The sequence below is a fragment of the Haemaphysalis longicornis genome, unplaced genomic scaffold (genome assembly GCF_048455015.1).
Source record: "Haemaphysalis longicornis isolate Haplotype H1 unplaced genomic scaffold, Haemaphysalis longicornis Haplotype H1 scaffold_4, whole genome shotgun sequence".
Lineage (NCBI taxonomy): Eukaryota > Metazoa > Arthropoda > Arachnida > Ixodida > Ixodidae > Haemaphysalis > Haemaphysalis longicornis.
The window spans coordinates 30254636-30277653 of record NW_027526361.1 but is presented as its reverse complement, the minus strand read 5'-3'; the positions used below and the strand labels follow the sequence as shown (position 1 = coordinate 30277653).

The 23018-nt window shown below is 47.2% G+C and overlaps 1 protein-coding gene across 7 annotated transcripts in view; it reads left to right on the top strand.

Annotated features, from left to right (window-relative positions):
- Nucleotides 1-23018, top strand: part of Gluclalpha (glycine receptor alpha 1) — a 364471-nt gene that overhangs the window by 123818 nt on the left and 217635 nt on the right. For all 7 annotated transcript variants that reach the window (XM_077706301.1, XM_077706300.1, XM_077706299.1 and 4 more), the window contains exon 3: nt 11283-11337. The gene's annotated coding sequence lies outside the window, so the exon portion shown is untranslated. The remainder of the gene's footprint in view (nt 1-11282; nt 11338-23018) is intronic.

Here is a 23018-nt window from a genome sequence, read left to right as displayed (position 1 = left end):
GTTCCGTGCTACCCGCCCGTTTCCCTGGCAAAGTACATGGGACACAAGAGCTGCGCAAATGGATTGCGGTGTGGAAAACAAGTGAAAGCGTAAAAGCGGAACGCTAATATATTATCTCTTAAATCGTTCCAGTTAGACCGCACTGTGGATTCTTAAAGGGAAATATTAAAAAAAGAAATGTAGACATTATGAGATGGCAGAAAATTAAGATGGCATATAAATAAGATGGCATATAATTAAGCGCGGCCTCGCGGCGTCCTCGCGGCCTCACGGCGACAGTGTGACCGCGACACTGTCGGTGTAACGGTTACACCGGTGGTTCTTTTCAGTCTTTTTGTCACGGGACTCTAAGCAAATCTTAGATGCGTCCTCCCTGCCACACTGCGCTGATGAAAGGGTCTCGCTTTTCCCTTTCACGGTCAGTTATAGGTGTTTCAATAGCTTATCAATGAGTGTGGCTGTGAGCCGTACTGCCACTCGGCCAGTGGCAGCTTCATTAGAGACTGTCGCTTGGCATCGATACGCACACTGCAACAGCTAGTGGCCGAGAACAGCTAACAGCACCACGAGGAAAAATAAAAAAAAAGGAACCAAGCGCTATTTTGAAAAACTTATTTCAAGCAGTGCGAGTGGGCTTCGTTTTTTTTACTTTTACGATAAACACAGACCGTGTATTTACCATATAGGGACCGGGAAGCTGAACAGGTGGCGCCACCTCTCGGCGCTCCCCCCGTTACTGGAATGGCCCAGCGCATTGAATGCGCAGCCTGCCGTTAATGTTTGTCCAGTTTGCCTCGTCGCCTTTAATGTTTTGGTGTTGTTCTGAGCGATATATCCGTCGAAAAAAGGTATAGCCAAACGTGTTTTCTTGCTACCTGCACTAGAAGCGACAGAAGCTCACCAAGCTCTTTAAAATCGATTCGTTTCTGTCGGTTTTCATCACAACACTTTCTGTACCGGCATAAATGGTGCGACACCTCGACACGGTTGGTTCGGAGAAAGAGGGACGTACGCACAAGTTTGAGTACTGTGTGGGCGTAGAAACACTGCGGTGGCTTGCATTTTTTTTCTGTAACCGGAAGCTTTGTGCCGTTTGTTTCGCAGTAGTGACGGAACGGGAGCCACGGAGCCGATGCCACACTCCCGCGTGTGTCTCTAGCATTGTACCGGCAATCGGAGGAATTCAACAGCCTAAGCTACAACCGCACTTATGCCACTTTCTATAAGAGGAGCTGGCACTGATAGGCTATCAAGCGCGGTAAAAATGCAACAGCAGTGCCCAAACTATCACACAAACCGGTGCTTGTCAATGGTTAAAAAATCTTTTCCGAGTACCTCCACGCGTAGAGTGCACCCTTGTAAAGCCATTCAGTCGTTATGATAGTGTGTGTCCGACGCCGTATTCTCTTTATCAATAACAAATGCCAGTGCCGCGGCCTGCCCGAATAGTCCGTCCGCGAAGGCTTTGCAGGTGCATTTAGCCTCAGTGATGCTCCTCGATGCCTGCATGCAGGCAATAATACGGCATGTAAAATTTGCTTTGTGCATTGAAGCAGTTACACAGAGTAATAAGTTCGCACTGCGAGCTTCACAACGCAGCTTGGCTCTTTGGGTGTCGTCTGCCAGAATGCTGTTTGCTCTTAGTGAATATGCGCGTAAGCTGCATTTGCCTCTGCCGCAAATCGTACGCGAGATGTGCCTCGTAAAGGCTGTCCCTTTTTTCAACATTTCCCGATCTTAAAAATTCCCGGCTATAATGTAGCCTTCGCAAGCTGCACCGTAGAAAAAGAGGCAGGGCTTCGCCGGCCGCCCCCGTCTGTGCCGCTCCACATTCCACTGACGAGCGTTTCTCCACAGGCGGCACTTTTTGTCGAAGCGACGGCGGTGCCCTATTACGGGCGACTCGTCCCCATAGCGGTGGTTAAGACCATGAATGTTAGAGACTGGCTGAAGAGTAGTTAAAGTGACGTTTAGTAAGTTATATATACAGGTAGAAATAGTAAGACATATACAGCAGAGCCCCGATTATACAACTCTTTCGGCGCCGCAAAAAAGCGTCGTAAAATGCGGGTGTCGTAAAATCCGAGCAACAACAATTGCACCTATAAATAGAGTTTCGCGCGACAGATTTGCAAGAAACTTCAATGTAAACAGCAAAGTAATGGTTTTCAGGGCTGGAAAATTACAATCACTAAAAAAGTAAAGGCGAAAAGAATAATCCAGTGCAGGCGCCAATTCCCGGCAGCCAGTGCTAATCATGTCTCACATGGTCCCGACAAACACTCGTGGAAGCCTAAGCCTGTCAGTGTAACCTCGTTGGCGATTTTCTGCAGAGTGGGAGAAATAAACACCTGCACACTGCCCCGCGAAACAAGAGGAGACGCCAGCGAGGATAGGGGCAAAGCGTGTGTGCGGAGGGGTGGGCGGCTGCAGGAGGAAGGAGAAACGAAATATGAGACGGTGAGGAAAGCTGTACCGGAGAGAAGCGATTGAGTGGGCTTCAGGTCCGCGGAAGAAGCCCCCAGCCATCCGCGCCATCGGATAACGCGGGTCAGGCATTAAATCGCTTTGGATAACCGAGGTTTTTAATAGATTATTTCTACGGGGACTTCTCCGGCACTCCAGTAGTTCGTCGTAAAACCCAGGGACATGTAACCGGGGTTCCACTGTATATGCCACCATGCCAACTAAGAGGCGAAATGAAACCTAGGACAACTTGCTGTTTCCGTAAGGCAGCGTAGTTGACTTCTAATTCTCGGGCAATTGCTGCAGAGGGCGGCTGAGAACTTCCCAAGTGACGGTGATGTCAATAAGTGGCTCAAGAGCTGGGTTTGTTCTCGAGGATGAGGATATGAAGGGGCTCAAGGGAGATCTGCCCGTAAGAGTGATTGTCGGGGAAAAAGGCTATACGAGGCACAGCTTGTTGATGGCGAATACGCGGATTATACAGCCGTAATCAGAGTGGATCGGCTTGCAGCTGCTCGACGAGAGAAGCGGTATTCTGACGAGAGAAGCGGTATTCCGGACCTACCGGAATCAGCAAGGAGAAATTAAGGGCCCAACTCTGAGGAATAACAGGCAACCGAATCTCTCCGGTAATGAAATATTGCACCTGTCTGACTGCATTCGTGAAACTATCCTCTTATCAGTTGAGCTGTTATTAACTCCGTGTTTTGTTTCTTGTTTTGTAATCGCTATACAGTATACCTTGTTGTCCTTTGTACTCGCCGTGTTTCTGTCTCAACTTTAAATACGACTCCTCAGCGTCTTAATGAGCTGCACTACCGTTTCCAAACGCCCGCTGTATCGATGTTTATTAACCGAAGCTCGGAACTAGGAGGGAACGCGCAGCGAAGTCGCTGCCTTTTCCGACAAGATATCGGGAGGAGCTACGTCGTCGCGTCCCTACATATCTACCGAAGTATGTGAGGCATCCGCCGTCGAAGATTTATGCCGCGGGGTGGAGGGAGGGCCGCAGTCGTGAGCCGTGCAGTGCCCGGACTTCAATTTATTGGCCCGAGAACAAGCGAAGCGCTTGTTTGTCATGGCCCTCGTTTGGGCGCCGCTATTTGCATTGGCGGGATCGAAGGGGCAATCTGGCCGTGGTTGCAGCGGGGGGAGGGCAACGCTAAGAAGTTGGGCCGCTTTCCGCACAAAGGAGCGATGCTGGGAGGGAGGAGGAGGGGCGCGCAATTATTTTCCTTTAAAAGAGCAAGCTCCCCGTCGTGGCTTGGATTCCGCCCTAACGGTGTAGCGTATTGGCCACGGCCGAGCCGTGCCTGTTTCTCAAGCCGGGGGCAACTTCGATCCGCGCACGGGAGCCCATCACGAAATCGATGCGGCTCGTCCACTTTTAAATCCGATCTCTCCAATTCTGCGTCTCCTTTTCACCGATCCCAGCAGCCTCTTGCCTGCGCTGTTGCAATCCGACGGTCGTAATCTTCCTTCTTCCCTCTTTTCTGCTGCTCCGTGCGCGTTGCATACGAAACATTTCGAAGAGCAATACCGATATTTGCTGGAAACGAAAAAGAATGTCAAAATTGCTATAAGAGACATCCATTGTAGCACAGCATCACGGGGAGTCATCGATGCTGCCGGTGTGCACAACGGGCGTGTTCTTTGTTTGTTTGTTTTAATCTTCCTCCGTACTGCTATTGCCGGAGGTCATGTTCGATTCTTCTCCGTCGTCAGGTTTCTCATTTTGGGTCTCGGAGGTGCTCCGGAAGTGTGGTTAGCCGACACAACTAGCGCTGTCTCGTTCATATTACGTACGTTCATTTTCTTTTTCTGCGCGCCATTAGCGAAGTGGCCATGCAATAAACAAGCGATATCATCCGTGCTCGGGAACAAGTTCCCGTGTAGCAATGCACGCAAGATAAGACGGGGAGGATACCGTACACATGTACGACTACGCCACGTAGTCTTGGCTGCTGTGTCATCCCCTTCAGTGCCATTTTTTTTTCGAACATCAGCATCTAACGCTCCCCTTAATAAAGTACTCCACCCCCTCCTCCTCCTCCTTCTCCTCCTCCTCTCGACTAGCGACATCAACTGCCAATTTGTCCCTCTATGAAATCCTCTTGTATTCTCTGTCTGTAATGAGTCCTTGCTACACACGCGTTCATACATTCGAACATACTTGAGCACGCGCATTGGTCCGGACGCAAACAAAGCGTCCGGACAGAAGACGTTATACGAGCATACCTTCTTGATGAGACGAATAATACTTTTCTCTGCCGAGGGTGCGCATAATTACGTGTGATTACTGGCTGAATACAGTTAGGCCACTGGGACATTGAAATTTTGAAGTATCGGACTTCGTTGAAACCGGCACGAGAAACGACGGAAAACGCATCCAGGCGCACCATCAAAGCTATTATTTGTGGCTAAGGCCACCCCTCATCTTCAAATGTACATTTCAACTTTAGACTGGCTTCTTCCTCGAGTACGTGCTATCCCTACCAAATAAGCTGGTATTACCGCACCGGGGAATTTTACGACAAGCGAAAATTGATGGGCGTTTTTTCTAACAATAACTCGCCGCAGTGGCTCAGTGGCTAAGCCGTCGTGCTGCTGAGTCCAACGATGCGGGTTCGGTCCCGGCCACTGTGGCCGCTTTTTAGGTGGAGGCAAACAGCGAAAACGCCCATGCATCTAGATTTTGGCAAAAATTAAAGATGTCTATGCCCTCCACTACGGCGCGCCTAATAGCCCAAGTGCAGCTACCGCGCGTTAAACATCCCTAATTTAAAATTTTGTAATTTCTTACATTTTTATGAATTTTTTACGCCAAAATTACAAATAATTTTTTTTCATTTTCGAGCAATAATTAAACCAAACGAGCAGTGAACATGTTCAGTACTGGTATAGTGCACAGATGACAGATCCTGAAAGGCGTTTCTTTCTCCTCATAAATGACGTCACTCGCATAGAATTAGCCTTTTTTATTCAGTGTGCGGCCACTTTTAATCAGTGGGTTACACAAAGCTCTTCTTAGTTCCAGAAAGAGTGCGACTGGCGGTCGATGCTTCGAGATCCACAATGCCTATGGTAGGTTTCCGCAAACATGCGCAGGGTCTGCCCCAGGGAATAATTCAATGCCAATGACTCGGTGCGCTCAAGCTCATTGGCCAGCTGAGCCCTTTACTGGAGATCTCCGCATTGAGCCGAGTGCAAGCATTCCGAGCCACAAGAAGATGGTAAACCCGAGGTCTGGGTGCCCAGCTGCCCGGCGGAAGAGGCGAGTTTGTTCAACTGAGCACGCAGAAGAAGTGGGGAAACGCTCGAGACGCCCTAATTCTTCCACCTTTCCCTGCTTTCCGTCCTCCAACTCAAATCCCCCCGCGCACACACGCGCTCAAATCTGTGGCCCTCTCTTGTGTGGGAAGCTCTCGAAAGTTGCCCCGCGTTCGTCCTACTTGGAGATCGTATGGCGCCGATGCAGAAGGCGCGTTCTCAACGAGTGAATCCAGTTTCAATCTACTCCGGATAAGCTACCACAACAGTCATAGGCAGTGGAAAACGGCATTATGAGTTGAAAAGTTTCGAGAAGCGATGATCCCAACTCTGCAGGGAACAAAACGTCGCTGTTGCTGGGTAGGCAGTACAAAACTGTATACGTTGCCACTGAGGTGACGCGTTCCTTACCGTAATATCCTGTTATCTAACACAGAAACAATCTGATACTGACAATGCTCAAAGGGCTTTCTAGATATATTGACTAATAAACATGTGAAAGCGGTGAATAGCCTCAACATAGGTTTTGGTAGTAAATAAAAATATAGAGAAGGAGTGTTAACGTTTCTGGTAGAGGAGAAAAGCAAAAGCGCACGTGTGCACGAGATTTCGGCGCACGTTAAAGATCGCCAGGTGGTCGAAATTAATCCGGAGCCCTCCACTACGGCGCGCTTCATAGCCTGCGTTGCGTCGGCGCGTTAAACCATAAAATAAATAAATAAATAAATAAATAAATAAATAAATAAATAAATAAATAAATAAATAAATAAATAAATAAATAAATAAATAAATTAATAAATAGGTCAATCAATCAATCAATCAATCGATGGAATGAATGAATGAATGAATGAATGAATGAATGAGTATAGAAACCGCTAAATTTGGAGTTCAACGGAAGCTCATAAAACTTCCGCTGGCTGAACTTTGAGTTTTCCCCGAAGATGCTTCCAATCTTCCCCGTTGTCCGCCTTGGACTAACACTCACAAAATCCCACCGTTCGTGGTACCCCCGTTTTCCTTCTTTTTTTCTTCTTTTTGGCCGAATACACAGCATTCGTACGGTTACTCAAACGCACCCGCAAAGCTCTTTTGAGTGCGGTTCACCTCTGTTCACGCGCGAACCTGTTTCGGCGAGAGCAGCCGCTGGCGGAGTGACCGGAATGCCGCAGCTATGTTCCGATCAAGTTTGTAAAGGCGGCTTTTTTGCAATACAAATATTGTTGCGGTGGTGCACGCTTTACAGGTAGATGCCACATCTTGGTTTATGCCGAAACCCGAACCTATTAACAACTGAATCGATGAATTGGAAAAATCCAGGTGTCTGGAAACAAGCTAGTGTCTTTTATGCTGATGTAATTATTAATGCAAAAGCAATAAATTACCAGTTTTTCGATCAGGCTGGCGTCCGGCGTCGACACTGGCGTCGGAATCATATAAGCAGATCCTTGAGGAGCGTTCCAAAGCACGGCATGAGGAGTTCCGGGGATTCTAGGGTCAGCGTGTAGCGTGCACTGACGTCGTTGCAGCTGCCGTTCTGGCACACTGCGTGCACCTTGCAAGGCTGTCAGCTTACCTGCAGCTTTTATCTCGAACATCGCCGAGGAAGCAGAGAGCGGTACACGAGAAAGGGCTGTGGTGTAGTCATGGGCAAGCCATGTATAGCAAGGGGTTCGCAGTAAACAAAACCAAAAGGCAAGGACAACGCTCCTTAGTAGGGAAGAGCCACGCGCCCTGCTGACCTCGAACAGCGGCGCAACAGCCATAATCGCACTCCGCGCAAAACTAGAAGTAACACTCAGGGGCGCTTCATTGGGCGTTAATGTCTTCGAAACCACGAGTCATACTAAGTGCTTAAGACTGCCCTGATTTTTAGCAGCTACAACACGAGTAATATGCAATAAATTCCACGTTATACACAGAATTCATATGAAACATAAGGAAAGTAAAATAATTGTGTAAAAGACCGGGATTTAGGGAGCATGCGTGCATAAATATTTATTGTCAAGATAACGCTGTGTCATTACAAAAAGATAGACATTTGTAGGGTTCATCCTATTATAAAGAACCGAGAACATACTTGTTTTTTTTTTTTTGGAATTTCGTCCTTTTTTTTTCTATTTACGTCACTCAGTAGGCACCAAAATCACCTTTTAAACTTTATTCAGCAGTAATATATTGCACCCGTGTGCTCCAGTTTCGAGGTGTCTCTTCAGCTGGTATTGGCGCTAAAATTAACGCAACGGCCACAAAGGACTACACCCCGAAGCCTTATGCCTTACAGCACGACATATCTCCGACACCACTCAGCGGTGGAAAATAGCAACACCAGCAACAGTGAGACGGAACTCCTAAGGCTAACACGGAACCTCTAGAAATAGCTAGGAATAGTATTTTTTGGGTGGTATTATCAACAACTTTATCATGTAACCTGCACCGCCTAGCGTGCTTAACAAATGCCAGTTGTCATGACGTACCTTCTTTCATATCTCGTCTATTGATATCGCGCTGATCTTTCTCTTTTTTCTCCCCCCCTCCACCAGTATTATATATACACACAAACACACGCATTGGGAGGATGGACCCGGTAAATCCTATCACTTTCAAGAAACGGTGGACCAACAGATTTTCCAAATAGATTGCACAGTGCCCTTACACTGCTATGTTTGCAGAAGGGGGCTCATGTCTCGTTTTTCCTGATTTATTTCTCAGTCGCCACGAGGCCTACATCCGGCTCGCATGATAGCGCGACAAGGAATGGCGAGCCAGACGCATATGTATACAATTCGAGCACACGGTTCCCTCTATCTTCTCGTCAATCTCGATAGTATACGGCACTGCTGCCCCCTTTTGTCGCAGCTTCGGTGACGTCTACTTTCCTTCTCACTCGTCTTCCTTCACCCGTCCAGCATCCGATTCGTTCACGCCGCGAACACAATGGCGCCGTCCTCTCCTAACTCTTCCAGCCGTGGAGCGCGGTAGCGCGTCGGAATTGCGTCTTCTTTTCTGCACGCAAATCAGTTTCCTCTCCCGCTATTGAGGCACAAAAGAAGGGCCGAATCGACTTCGGGCTCCCGTAACAACCCATGACCCATCTGCTTTCCTGGAAAAGCAGACACACAAGAGGAACGGCTAAGAATTTGGGAAATCGATGGTATAGGCTTATGTGCGTAGCGGTGCACACCTGAGGAGCCGGTCTTAAAAACACCGAGTTGAATGGTGTATACCAAGGGCGATACGTGCTCACGTGTTTGGTTTTTTTGTTTGTTTGTGTTCCTCTATGGCCGTCTGACTCGCTTGACTTGCCGTCACGGTCGCTTTGGGGAGCAGGCTCAACGCCCATATTTCAACGCAACGCTGCGTTGCCCCGACAATCCTGCCGGAGCATTCGGAGCTCGGGAAGGGGCATACAGTCGTCGTCTTTGTCTGCGGAGGTTTACTTCGAAGGAGGTACGCTCGCGCTGCAAGGATGCTCGGTAATCCTTGCGATATATTACGCACTGGCCGTACGACGCGCTTCGCTGCGCGAGCCACACTATTCTTGTTAGACTCGGCGAAGCGCGGCGCTTGGCTCTTTTCAGACCAGACATGACCAGCGTCCTGCTTAACGTAGAACGGATTGCATACAGAAACGGGTGGCAGAGGGAGATGAATTGCAGGGTATTTAAAACAATGACAGTCGCGCCAATTTAATTTGCTCATTTTTTGTTTTTATCTGTTCCGGCATTTCTACCTGAACGAAATTCTCTCGCACCGAAATAAAATTTGGATCCCTGTTCAACCTCGGTGTGTACCGGACAGTGAGCCCTGTTATATTGAGTACGTTACTACTATAATGACAGTACAACAGGTCTTGTTAAATCAGTTAGAACAAGAAGGCGGCACAGTTACTCCTACTTTCTGCGATATCAACCCACAGCCATGTGTGATCCCGGGGTTCTACTATAAAACTGACTTGTTTAAGCTCAGTGCTCACAATTGTTCCTTTTTTATTGTGAGTTAAAGGACAGGAACACAAAGTGCTGAACTCACGAGAAAGGTTGGCACAGATTAAAGCATGCCGCTGCACATGCTAGCTGGTGCCATCATGCAACCAATTTTTTTTTTTTTTTCAAAGTCCGTCGCGACAATTCTTAAAATGACATCTTTTTTTAGGAGAACTTTCGGAGATACATCGGGGTCGGTCGGTTCATCGGCCGTTATATGGTTTAGTGGTCCGAACTGCCAGAAAAATAAAGTTCTTACGCCAGAAATTCGCTACGTCACTAACGGTGAAAGCATCTGACATGTATGCATAATGAGCAGGTTCATACAATTCCTTCAGAAACTGCAGAAAAAGACCACGACAAAAAGGAAATAAAACACGCAGGACGAAGGGTTGCTCGCGGTTAGCATTTATTTGGGAGAAAGAGTACCTAAAAACTCAGCATCATTCAATGTGCATGCTGATTGCCATAAAAGCAAATATTAAAAATATTGAACCCGCAACATTTTACGATGAGTGTGATCAAGTTAATTCGAGAAAGCCGACTTTTCACTCGGTCCAACGCCATGGACGAGGCACTATTATTTGCATTGACTGCTTTCGTGACCTGAAATGTCGGATTTCTTAAATTTTATATTTTGCTGTACGGAATGACACGCTGGATACAAGCGGTCTAAATGCAGCAGAACAGGTTGTTCTCAGGAACAAATTCCAAAAGGTATCGAAGATGCGGACAAAACAGTCGACATTTGTAGTAACGTAGTCAGCCTAGATATAATTGCACGCTGTTTTAACAGTAGCTGCAGGGAGCTTTGCAGACTAGAAGAACTTTACAGAATATGGCGAATGTCTGTGGACGATGCCCATGTGGAGCAATATGTGCAAATACGCCGAAACTCTGCCTGTTGACCCGGTAACCACGTGTGGGTGATGGCCGGACACGAATCATTCGTATCCTTCGTAGCGCCACCTCCTTGCGGCCTGTGAGCCTCCAAAGGAAGCTTTATGCGCATCGCGAAATAAGCGCACAATGGAGCGCCGCAGGTCTTCTTTGTCGATGACCTACCTGGTAATCGAATGAGAAAAAATAACAGTGGAGGATGCATTACAGGGGAACGTATAAGTATTTCCACGGCTGCCTGTTGCTGTAACCTCCTTGGGGCCCAAATTATTTTCACGCGGACGAAAGATACTTCATAAAGTACTTTTGGAAGGTCCTGAACTGCCTGCACTGAATACGTGAAAATCATGACAGGTGGTAACTGTTCCGGCCTAAGCTGTTACACAGTCGCCGTGGCGCCGAGAATTGCTCTCAGTTCAGCGAGGGTTGATTGGGGTCTGTGCACATTTAAACTAGAAGTGCCTTGTTCCTCTCGAAAAATGTCTAACCATAACCTGATGTTGTTAATAGGACAAACAAATGCTGTTTTAAAGCCCACCTATTATCCTAAAGAAGACATGGCTTTCGAAAGCGTTTGTGCATGTTCTTTACTTATCACGATCGATGTACAAAAAACTTGTGTTCTGTATATTAAAGCTGTTCACTTTCTTTTTTTCTTTTCAGCTGGCTTCACAATCAGGGTCTCGTTCATTCGGGCAAACCTGAGGTTCCTTCTGGCGTAAGTGTTTTTTCAACTTGCATTCTTCGTAATAACAAGAGACAAGTGGCAAGATCTAGTTAACGCAGCTAGTAAATCTGGAGACTAGTAACCCGAAGGAAGTGGTCAAAGCAGCGGTTTGATTCTATGCACAGTAATACGATGTGAGTAAGGAGGCTGGGCGCAACATAAGCTGGCTGAACCGGGAGGCATTGGGGTTATTGTAAAAGCTACGAAATAAGTTGAAAACACGATAAAAGGAATGAGAATCTTAGAAGGCGGCATAAGAAGAGGTGGAATTATCTAAACGCGGAGGAGATATTTTACCAGGGATGTTTGTGAAAGGATTATCTGTGCACGTCAGCACCACAGTAATACTAGTACACTAAAAAAAGTAAAACAAAAATTATGTTGTGGCATACGAAAGGAGATCTCAAAAGCTAAACATTGTGATCTTATAAACCTTCTATCTCTACTGCGTATGTTAATCACTGAAGTGATAGTTAACCAATATATGACACATTCAATCTCCATAGACGGCGGAATAAATCCGGATTCACGAAAGGGCACTTGAAGAGGGCGTCGGCACCCTAACCGATCGTTAATATATTGAAATAAAGACGTAACATAATCTACTAATTGTTACAATAAGTTTTATAGTATAAACATATGTAATAAAAGGAGTAGCAAGTTTTTATTGGTCAGGCGTTCTAAAAGGAGTTCTTATATCTTCTAAATTATTCGTAGTGCACTAATAGGACGACTTGGAAGAACTGGAAGGGCAAATGTTAGATACCCAGAAAATGTATGAAACGTTTACCTCCTTCGAAAGTTGGCTATACGAAAAACTGCAGCGAGAGCTTGCCATCCTTCGTCTACTCTGTTGTTTGTCGTTTATGCAACCTGATTAAGAAATTGTGAACATTACTTGCAAAACATATATAAAATTTTCGTCGAAAAACAAGGTAATAGGAATTAAGAATAATATCCAGAACTTCAATTTCCTTCCAAAAGGCCTTGAATGAAGGTGTAGAAGGCGTACTGCCATTCTGAACGGAAGCTACTGCCACCTTGTGCTTGTTCGTAAATAAAAAGAACAAAGAACCAACATTTCTCCTCGGTGCTGCCGCTTCTTGAAGATCTGACAAGTGCTCGAAGACGTCGTGTAGTAAACGTGCACCTGTCCTACTTTAGCAGCTATCGCTGAGTGGCCATATTATGCGTGCGTAAGCGTCTGACCATTTTTAAAGCTATAGTAGAGAGCACAATCAACTAGCCAGGGATAGCCGCAATATTCTGCGTTAATTGGCGAGATTTCCGGCATTTATTAGCGTTCGCTACTGATTCGCGGAAGGTTAAACGAGATCTCGAAATATTAAGGACAAGAAATAAAGACTTTGTGAGATGGTCTTGGTACAATTGTTCTCACCATCTAGACACAGTTTTAGCTCTTCTTCTTCTTCAGAATTCAAGGGGTCATATAAAATACTAGGGGGTAAGCAAGATTGCACAAAACCGTAAATATCGAAATTGATTGATTGATTGTAAGGTTTAACGCGCCGACGCAACGCAGGCGATGAGGCGCGCCGTAGTGGAGGGCTCCGGATTAAGTTTGACCACCTGGGGATCTTTAACGTGCGCCGAAATCTCGTACACACGGGCGTTTTTGCTTTTCGCCTCCATCAGAAAAGCGGCCGCCGTGTACGGGAATCGAACCCGTGACCTCGTGCTCAGCAGCGCAATGCCTTGGCCACTGAGCCACCGCGGCAGGTGTAACTATCGAAAGGTTCGGAGTTCAAAGGCCTTGAGGCAACTTCAGTGCTATTTGTGGTATAAGCGAAAATCTCGATAATATGTACTCAACGGTGCGCGACTAGAAATATTGTACGTGACTGATAACTAATAGCTTACATGACTGATAAACAATGCACACATTTAGGAACAAAAGTGACAACATGCGAACAAAAGGAATAGAATGTGAGATAATAAAAGAAAACGCTTCGCAGTCATGCAGAATATTCCACCCAATACCGTAAGTTGTCCATTAGCCATAAAGTGAACCTGACTACAATGAATGGTTGCGGTACAGTGAAACCATAGTGCGTTATTCCTGCATGTCTCGTTCGTAAAACGGAAACAGGTCAACAACGCACATGGAATCCTCTACTTAATTAGCGTGCGCATAATGCCGTAGTCTACGCGACAAATTATTTGCAAAATTTTTGTGCATACGTTCCCCGTAGCGGAAGACGTCACAGTGTTCCAGGATTGCGCGTAATGTTTATAAAAAAATTGGAAGCGTACAAGGAAAGCGGCAAAAATTTTCTCGCGATTCATGCGAGAGAAAAAAAAACCACCACGCATTCCCTAACGAGCTTCTAGAAAACAGATGGTTAAATGCGGTGATTTTACTAACAGTTCTCTTGCTTGCCCATAATTTTTAAAGCGAAAATATTCTTTATGCTACCGATGGCGTCTTGTCAAAAAACTAATACATTTTCCCATGGACCGGTTGGTCGACTAAAAAGCTTTGATAGGATCTCTGGACACACGGCGCGTGCGTATAACGAAAAAGCTCTAACAAGATCTCTGGACGCACGCTGCGTGCGTGAAACCGGGCTTCCATTTTGTCAAAACGGTTACTCGAACATCGCGAAAAAGGAACGGTTCTAGATAAGAGAATCCACGCATAGATCATGAAAAAGGAGTACAACGGTATACCTCTATCTCATAAACCACGTATCGGTACACATTTAGATCGGTCGCAGATGCGTTTACTTAGCGCGGAAAAAATCGTCGCACGGGTTCGTTTTGCGATTTGGGTCTTTGAAAGTTTCACGGTCGATTGGACGCACTTTTGGCTTTCGCGCTTGTCTAAACTTTCTTTGGAAAGGGATGGCAAATTTGTTAACCGAGTTTGAAAACACTTTCACACGCGGTCGATTCCAAGTACATTTTTTTTTTTGTTGGTAAACATGGGATCGTAAAAAGCGGCATGCGTTAGGGGAGAACCCAGTTCAGCCACAGTAACTAAATAAGTAAAGTTATGTTTGGGGGGCTTCGATTTGACGAGAGAAAAAAACCGCGAATGAGATTTTTTTGCGGCTTTCGGGTTAAAGGAGAAAACGTTTGCTGCTATTTGGGTTCATAATTGCAGCCGTAAAAAATCTAATTCCCCTGTACCTGAACGACCTTACACAGTCACTACAATACTTTCTGTGCGACGTCCGATATTGAAGAGGGTGAAACGTATAAGCTGGTACTGGTAATACGACTCCAACAAAGATACCCCGCTTGCGCTATCGGAAAACAGAAAGCCCCTCTTTCGACGCCATTGTTGAGCAAGGCTTCCACTGCCTACTGGCCCGGCTCTCGTGTACGCAGCAGCGGCCCCGCCGCGATTGCTTTCCTCGTCCGCGGGAGCGCGCAAGGTTGCCTTACCTACTCGGCTTTTCTGCCCCGGCTTTCTAACGATTGCGTGAATGGGGACTTCATTTCGGCGCCATTCAGGCGAGCACCTCGGCGCGGACAATCCCCTAGTTTGGCAAGCATTCACTCGCCAGCCCCAAGAAGGTCTCAAAAGGAAGATGCACTAGCCAGAGGGTCGCCTTCATGGCCCAGCTATTTCCTGCGCAGGGACGCGCGTTCCTTTTCATTCTTACCGCTTTTGTTGCACGCTCACGCTTGTTTTTGTTTTAGTTCGTTTTTTTTTTACCACCACGTCGTCGTGTTCTTTTTTTTTCTTTTGTGGAGGAAAAGAAGTGCACAAGGAAGAAGACAGTTTTCTCGAGGCACGAGTCACCACTGCTGTTTTCAGAAAACAAGCTATCCATTTGGGGCTTCAGATAAAAGGTATACAGTGTGCATTCGGGGCCAGACGTGGGCTGCCGCACACTGTAGGTTTTCATGCGTTTATGTGTAATGTAAGCACCTCTGCATCATAGGGACACATTTTCTTTTGGGTGCGTTTGGGTCTGCCAATATTTGTGGGACCACAGCCAACGTGACCAGTAAATCTTCTTTGGCCGGTGAAGGCTGGCTTCGCCCGTGCACATTTGGTCTAGATGTTCGTTTATGCGAAGATTTACAGATTTCCAGCCTCTAGCTTTCACATGCTTGGTGTCGGCAGTTGTCGTGAAGTGTAAGCATGTGGGACTTATGCTATAATTGGTCCTGTGGTTATATGGCCGCAACCGAACCTTAGGCCTGAAGGATGTCGTTCTTTCGGCATAACATAACTTCCCCAGTTATATATAAAAGAACACAATATAAAAAGAACACAATATTTAGCTGACAATTCAGGCACTAGCATCGTATCAATGTCTTCTTTTTTTTTCTGAAGCACAAAACATTCCCTTTATTGGCAGAGGAAGTTAGGAATACGAAACTGAGTTTGAATATAATGAATAACATCTATGCCGTCGCCGGAAAACTGGGTCATTATTCCCTTTATTCTCGCTACGTATCCGCTCGGGCTGCCTATAGCCGTTCCTGCGGTGCAAATGACGCTGTTAAAATATTCTGGGTAAGAGCTCGCGTCGCATAAAAGCCGGTGTTGGTGCAGTGCCACAAGAATCCTGAATCGTGGATGGGAGGAAGACAAAGTTTTCACCTCTCGAGAAGTCCATCGAGTGGCGCTGCAATAATTCCGTCATCATTTGTCCGAGTAAACTGCGTACCCAGTGCTGGCCACAGTTAAGCCGCCGGGAGGGAATACGTGGGCGATGGTGTTGCGCTGCCGTTTGCAGTACGGGGCGAAGCCATGAGTCGTACTTCGTCTTAAACTGGCGCAGACGGCACATCTGTAAGTCCACTCACGCTCGGTTATCGCATCCCACTCTTACAGGTGAAGCGTAGGTGACCTCCACGTTTTGCGTTTCCTGTACACGTTATATTAATGCACTTCAATTTAATGTATACTTCCGACAGCCTACGCTCGAATCCCCGTAGATGAGAAAGTGAGAATTAGAAACAAAGACATCATCTTATCACCGCTACACATCCAGTGCGTCATCACCGTCTCACTGAGTCACCGATTCACGTACCAATACATTTTCTAGCGTTATGCCACAGGCGTGGTAGGCGCCTGCGCTCACGGCACTGTGTTCATCAGCTCGCACTGCCGTAGCCCGTACGAGCCAGCGCTCACGAGGCCTGTCAGCCATTCAGTGTCTAGGGTTGCACACACGCAGTTTTGAGCTTCAACACGCAATAACGAACGAGTAGCTCAAGAACACCTCGCGTTCAAATAAATGCAAATGCGGCTGTTGATCACAACTATAACGAATGTAAAACAACGCAAGATGACGCGCTTAATATGCCACAGCTCCAGCCTGCCTAGTCGAAGCACCATATACTATATTGCTTTGTTGCTCAACTTCCGTTCTTTCGCCACATCCCCAAGTTTTCGACGACTTTGATCCGCCTAATGCAGCCACATTCATCTCCGCCAGGACGAGACACGGTCAATGCCTTGAAAGCTTACTCCGGTTGGGAGGCACAAAACAAGCGGTAACAGGGTTCTTCCCTCCCCCCGATATTTTCCCCCCAGCGCCTGTTTGGGTCAAAATAAACCCCGAAAGGCTATTTTAAAGGAAGAAGCGCCGCTTCGACGTCGCAGCCGCTGTAATCCGTTGATGTGGCCCGATCGTCGTCTCCTGCCAGCGCCGTCCGAAAGTCCATCTATCACAACCTGCTTGGGGCGGGCAAGCCGCGTCGGTGCGATAGTTGATGACCCGAGCTCGGAGGTTTAAAATCGAAAGAGGCGTCCCTCCCCGCCGTTCCTTCGTGTCCGACCTCCACTGCTTTCTAGATGTGCTTTGACGAAGAGCTCGTGCTGCAGAAGGCTGCTGCTTCCAAGCAGCTGCAGCGAGACAATCGCCTGCCGCGTCCCCCCGAGGGGATAGAGAGCATTGTGTGTCCGGTTCGGAAAAGCTAGCTTGATGGACAATGATATAGGGCTCGTCACTCAAGCAGTAATTTTTCGGCGGATGCCGCAGGAACTGCTTCGGTTTCAGCGTGTACCTACTGACGGAGTCGCATCGACGATCGCTGTGTACGGCACGGCAGCTACGATGAAAGCGCGGCGTATACGTCCAGCTTGTAGCGTCGCAGAACCGATTGTGGGCGTCGTCTATTTTACGACAAACTTTTATTTACAAGCCCCAGCAGCTCCTGACAAATAAGGCGGGGTTTGTTTCGTGGTAAAGTGTACCTTCGCATCTTTTTTAACCAAAGCTCGTGAATAATTTACTAGGTCACTACCAGCGTGCATCTGTGGTAGTGGTAATCTTCGAATCTTCGCTTTATTAGACTTTTTTCGGTGACGATGGGGACATAGAAGCACACGAAATCGTATTCGTTTAAATACTACTAGCGTTAAAAAAAATCGGCGTCTAGTTGACTTTGTTTGCAAAAAGACTTACTTTATCGGCAGCTTCACTTCAAACTCCAACGACCCAATATTGTAGCATTGCTCCAAGTGTGCTTATCATCAAAGCATGTGATCAGAGCTGTGGTTACGATGGTGAGTCGGTGTGACTAATAATTTGGGGGTGACGGGGGTATTAAACATCACGTGGGTATTAACATGCTTAAAGTTGGTATTGTTCAACATCGGCATGCGATGGCCGAACTTACCCATTATTTAAAGTGCGGTTCAAAGAAGGCATCAGCGTGTCAGCACTTCCGTTTGTGCAAAGCGCAGAGCAAAAGGAAATAAAGCCGCAAGAAACGCACTGATACAAAATGATGCACACATTTTGATCGCAACAGCTTCCTGGCCACACTTGCTTGGGTAGTCAGGATATCGCCGAGTGATTTAATAAAGACAAAACACCGGGTCAAGGGAGCGTGATAAAGTAGAAAAAGTAATGAAGCGGAGCAAAGTTTCATAAATACACGAGTCCAGTAAAAACGCCCAAAGGACAAAAATGAAAGAACGCTTCCCCTATCCAACGCTACAGAATAAGCCGAAAAAAAGTTGTTTATATGGGCACGCTGATCAAGTCGGCTAGGCATAAAGGTGGAAAGACCAGCAAAAGCAAACGAGAAAAAGAAGGCGAAAAAGTTCTTCGATTCAAAGATCTCGCCCATTGCATTGAGTTTGGCGGCAAACTTGGCTCGCCTGAGCTTTCGGCTGACCGCGCACGACTGAAAAGGCTATCCGCCCAAGCCAAGCAGTTCCTTCCTCGTCTCCATCAGCCTCTTTCGAAGGAACGGGGAAAACAGCAGCTGTCCTAGTTTCTTCTTTGTGCGAGCCCTGATCAGATTCAGAGCAGGTTCATGACGCTCAGGCCGCCACCTATAGCGAGCGTGGTCCAAAGCCTCTTTTTGAAACAAGTTTTGCTTTCCCCGGATGTTTCGGTCGTTCCATTCTCCTGTCACGCTTCCTTAGTTCTCTTCCCGTATCATATCCCATTACCACAGGGGTAAAAAGCGAAGTTAATGCTTACTAAGAAAAGGAATCCAAGAAGTAATGGACAGTTATCTTACGGGTGCACCCCGTGGTAGCAACTATATTTGATGCGGAGGTAAAGTCGCTCTTCACGGAAGAGCCATGAATGCGGGCCCAAAGCTTCATCCCATAAACTCTGATAATACCGCCGCTCACGCACTTCATCTTTCCCTACTACGTCAAGCTGACATTTTTTGTATGCTACAATTCACGCACTAGCCGCGTTGTCCGCGATGGTGGCTGCATGGTACAGTACAATATGGAACGTGCAAGTGCAAAGAAGCAGGTAGGAAGCACAACAACAGGACTTAGTTTGGTCCGTTAACACCTGCAGCAGTAACGCGATACGCGAAAGTAAAAATAAAATTCAACAGGCGAAAATACACAAGGTTAGGCACTTCCCGTGGCTTTCTTGTCTATAACCGCTCTTTTTTTTCTTTTTGTCCCTAAGTGTGTCATGTAACACGTAGCAGGAACTTAGAAATCAATAACCAAAAGGGAAAAAAAGACGAAATTATGCATTTTCATAGCGACAGATGACATTAATTTATTAGGCGTGTATTTAGTAAGTGTCAGTAATCCGTAGACGTGTGTCTGTCGGTGTGGGAACTACCATGTGTCCGTAGCCGGCATCACAGTGCATGCGCCGCCGAACGTAGATATGAAAAAAAAAATGTTTTCGCCAGTTTTCGTCACCTGGAGCAATAGATAGTACTTGCGGGGAAAGGAATTTGTCCGCTTAGCATACACCGCTCCCAGAAAAGGTCGGGAGGTGGGGCTAAGGTGGTAAGATGCAATGTTCGTGTGTGCGGGTGCCTGTATGCGCGCTTATATGGGAATGTTGTCGTGTGCGCGCACGCGAGTGTTGGGTTGTGCGTCGCATTTCTTTTTTCTCCTTGCTGACCGCCTAGAGCAACCCTGATTGACGTGACGAGAGAGCTCCTTACTCCTAGACTGGCGCCAGTTTCGTCGGTGTGCACTATCTTGTACGTTTAGGCTAAAGCGAAGTTTGCTTGCACAGTTCCGCCAAGTAGCTCGGATTCGCGGCACAAAATGCATGCGCCTATGAAGAGATTACAGCGACCAATAAATAAAGCATGACCGATAAAAGACGGAAAAGGTGAAAACGGGAACAAGAGAAATAATTCGCTGCCGGTTTTCCCCCGAAGCGACGTCGCCAGAGTAGTGTGCGAAGCGCCGACGGGGGCGCCAGCGTTTGTGGCGTCGTGAACGGAGCCTCGCGCCATTGAAGAAGACGGCGGCACCAGGTCCGAGGGCCGATCTTTCATCATCGGAGGAGCCGTGCTCAAGCACCGCCGCGGAGAGCTGAGAAAACAGGGCGCCCACCCCGAGCAATAAGGAGGCGCCCCTTTTCTTCCCGCTCCACCTCCTCATCTTCCTTCTCCTCCATGATGTGGAGCTAGAAAGGGAGGGACAATCGAATACGCAGTGGCGTAACGACTGCGAGGTACGAGAAATTAAATCAAATACCTGAGGTTGCTGGAGGAAGGGCGGAAGAGGCTGGAGGAATGAAAGGGAGGATGAAGAAAGCTGAAGAAACAAAATACACACAGGGGGAAAGAGATGAGAATTGTCAAAAAGACTCGAGAGCATTACGAGAATAGAGCCCCAAAAATCACACCCAGTACAGAAACGTTGGGAGCTGGAGAGACAGGAAGAAAAACAGACGGAGAAAATGCAGAGAAGGTTACTCTCAAATGAAAAGCCCAAGCCACCACAGAAGGCAAAAGTAACCGCTCAACCGAAAGAGCTTAGGGGAAGGACTTTCGCAGGAAGAACTATAGGCGTCATGCACTAGACTGCAAAACGAAAGAGGTGGAGGGGGGGGGGGGGGGGGGGGGGGAAGCTGTGCTGCCTTCAGAACTCTACCGAAGTTGACAATCTCGGAAAGAAACAGAAGAGGGTAGGAAAAAAATGGTTGGCTATAAGAACAGACCAGCAAAAGCTTTGATGGATAGAAAGCGCAGCGCGCATCAAGCAGGTTTGTTGGAAACGAAGTAGAGCCTCTAGCTGAATCTCATTTAACAGGTCCACCCTAACGAGTAGCAAAAAGCGTGGGACTAGGCATGAACGAGCTCCTTGCGAGGTGAATGCAAGAAGTTCAAGGAATCGCCGCAATGGCCCGAATGAAAGGGGCTGGCCGGGCTCGGACAAAGAGGGCAAGTCCGGGGCGATGGACGGAGGGAGCGGGAAGGTGCCGATGCGGAGCCCACCAGCCGCAGCCCATTGGGTTCTTTTTCGTCTCTCCCGGCGTCGCCACGGAGAAGGTCTGGCCCGCTTCATTTCCATCCGCTCTTGTTCTTGGCTTGGCTTGGCTGTTCTTGGCTGCCAGCAGCGCCTTTCATCGCGTTGTTTATTTATGCGCGCCAAACGCCGCCGCACGTCGAACGGAACGCAGCTGCAAGGTGCCGCCGGAGGTCCAACCAATAAGGGTGTCGCCGGAACGGAAGTTGGTTCCGCTCCCCATCACACGGACTTGTCGCCCCCTCCATCGATATAGATCTCCGCGTGCCGATAAAGAGAGGGAAGAAAAGCGGCGAAGAAGGGCAAAAAGAGAGCGGTGGCGGCGGTGGTGGCGAGTTATAGAACGCAAGAAGCCGTGTATAGGCGGCCGAAGGTCCCCTGGAAGTGCGTTCTCTTGCTGCACCCCCTCCTTCTTCCCCCACGTACATATCGAACAGCGCAATATAACTCGATCACCCTCCCCGACGTGCACAACAAAGTAGACGCCAAGCCGACGGTCCGAGCCGTCGTAACTTCCGCGTTAGCAAAGAAGTTTCGGCCACGTTCGCGACATTCCTGCCAGCACGCAGGGCTGAACAAAGGGCAATACGGAAGAGCCCAGGCGGGAATAGCGTGTAAATATGTATCATTTTGCGCAAGGTAATGACGCATTGCCTGGAAGATAAATAAATTGAGCGTAGAAAGGGCTCACTATTTTTCTTTTCTGAACTTTCTTTACCGCCATCAGGGAAGCAAAATCATTCACAATATACCCATTAGCGTGTCGTTGCTGTCTTTAAAAAAGGCTTGCCTGCCTTGGCATCATTCATTTCTTTTTTAGAGGCGAAGCACTTCAGGGGCTGGGGCTGTTGGAGTCTCCTGTCGTCGTCAGCATCGTCGTAATCGTCGTCTCATGTAGTCGCGGTACTAAAACACAGGGAAATGTATTTACGCCTCGCACTAGAACCTAACGCCTACTAAAAAAAAAACACCGGTACACTCGTTTACGCCTCGCGCTGGAACGCTTCGTAACGCATACTAGAGAGATAAACATTTATTTATCTTAATGGAAAAGAAGTAAGCGCGGAACTAAAAAAACACACCAGGAAACTCGTTTAAGCCTCGCGCTAGAGAGCTTCGTGCTTCAAAGACAAGAGACTTTTACAGCAAAGCTGTATACCTCTACCCCCCAACGGTTTCATGCCCGTCGGCAAAAACGCCAAGGCGCCAAGAATACACTTACACACTGCATGCCTCGCCCCTCGCCAGGTTTCACGTTAGTGAAGATGGCCCGGGATTTTTGTATTTTGTTCTACGATATTCCCTTAATCGAAACCTTTAATTTAATACCCCACACACCATAGCAGCATCATTTGAAATTTTGACCTATTCTGACTAACCATGACTCTATCATGACTATAACCAGGACGCATTTTTAAAAACACGGATCACTATTTTAGAGAGGGGGGCGGGGTAAGTGAAGGTTGGTTTTGTAAGACAGTCTGCTTCACAGTCTGAAGTTCCAAAAGAAGCAAGACTAAATAGAGATAGAGATTCAGCAAATGCCACTAATAACGTTCAACAGTGATCGAGTTACTGCAACAGACAGTGAGATGGATGAGACGAATGAGTTTAAAGGGTTTAATAAACTAAAGCAGTTATCCTTCATTACCTTGAGGTGGTTAGCCTTCATCATATTGCGGTCAAATGATACAAATCATTCGACACAGCATGCAAGCACACATACGAAAGACAACTTTGCCGCACACACAGGTATCAAGCCTACTTTGCTCTCAGATTGCGGTAGTTATAGGCTCCATCAACTTGCAGTCCCATGATAAAAATCATTCTACAACAAACGTGTACACATACGAAAGAATAATTTACCTTACACAGTCACGCAGAGATTAGAGGGCCAAGAGATAAATTCTGTGATTGGAAAAAGATATCTGAGCAACACCAAAAGTAAGCACATCCAATAGAGGAACACCAATACTAAGCC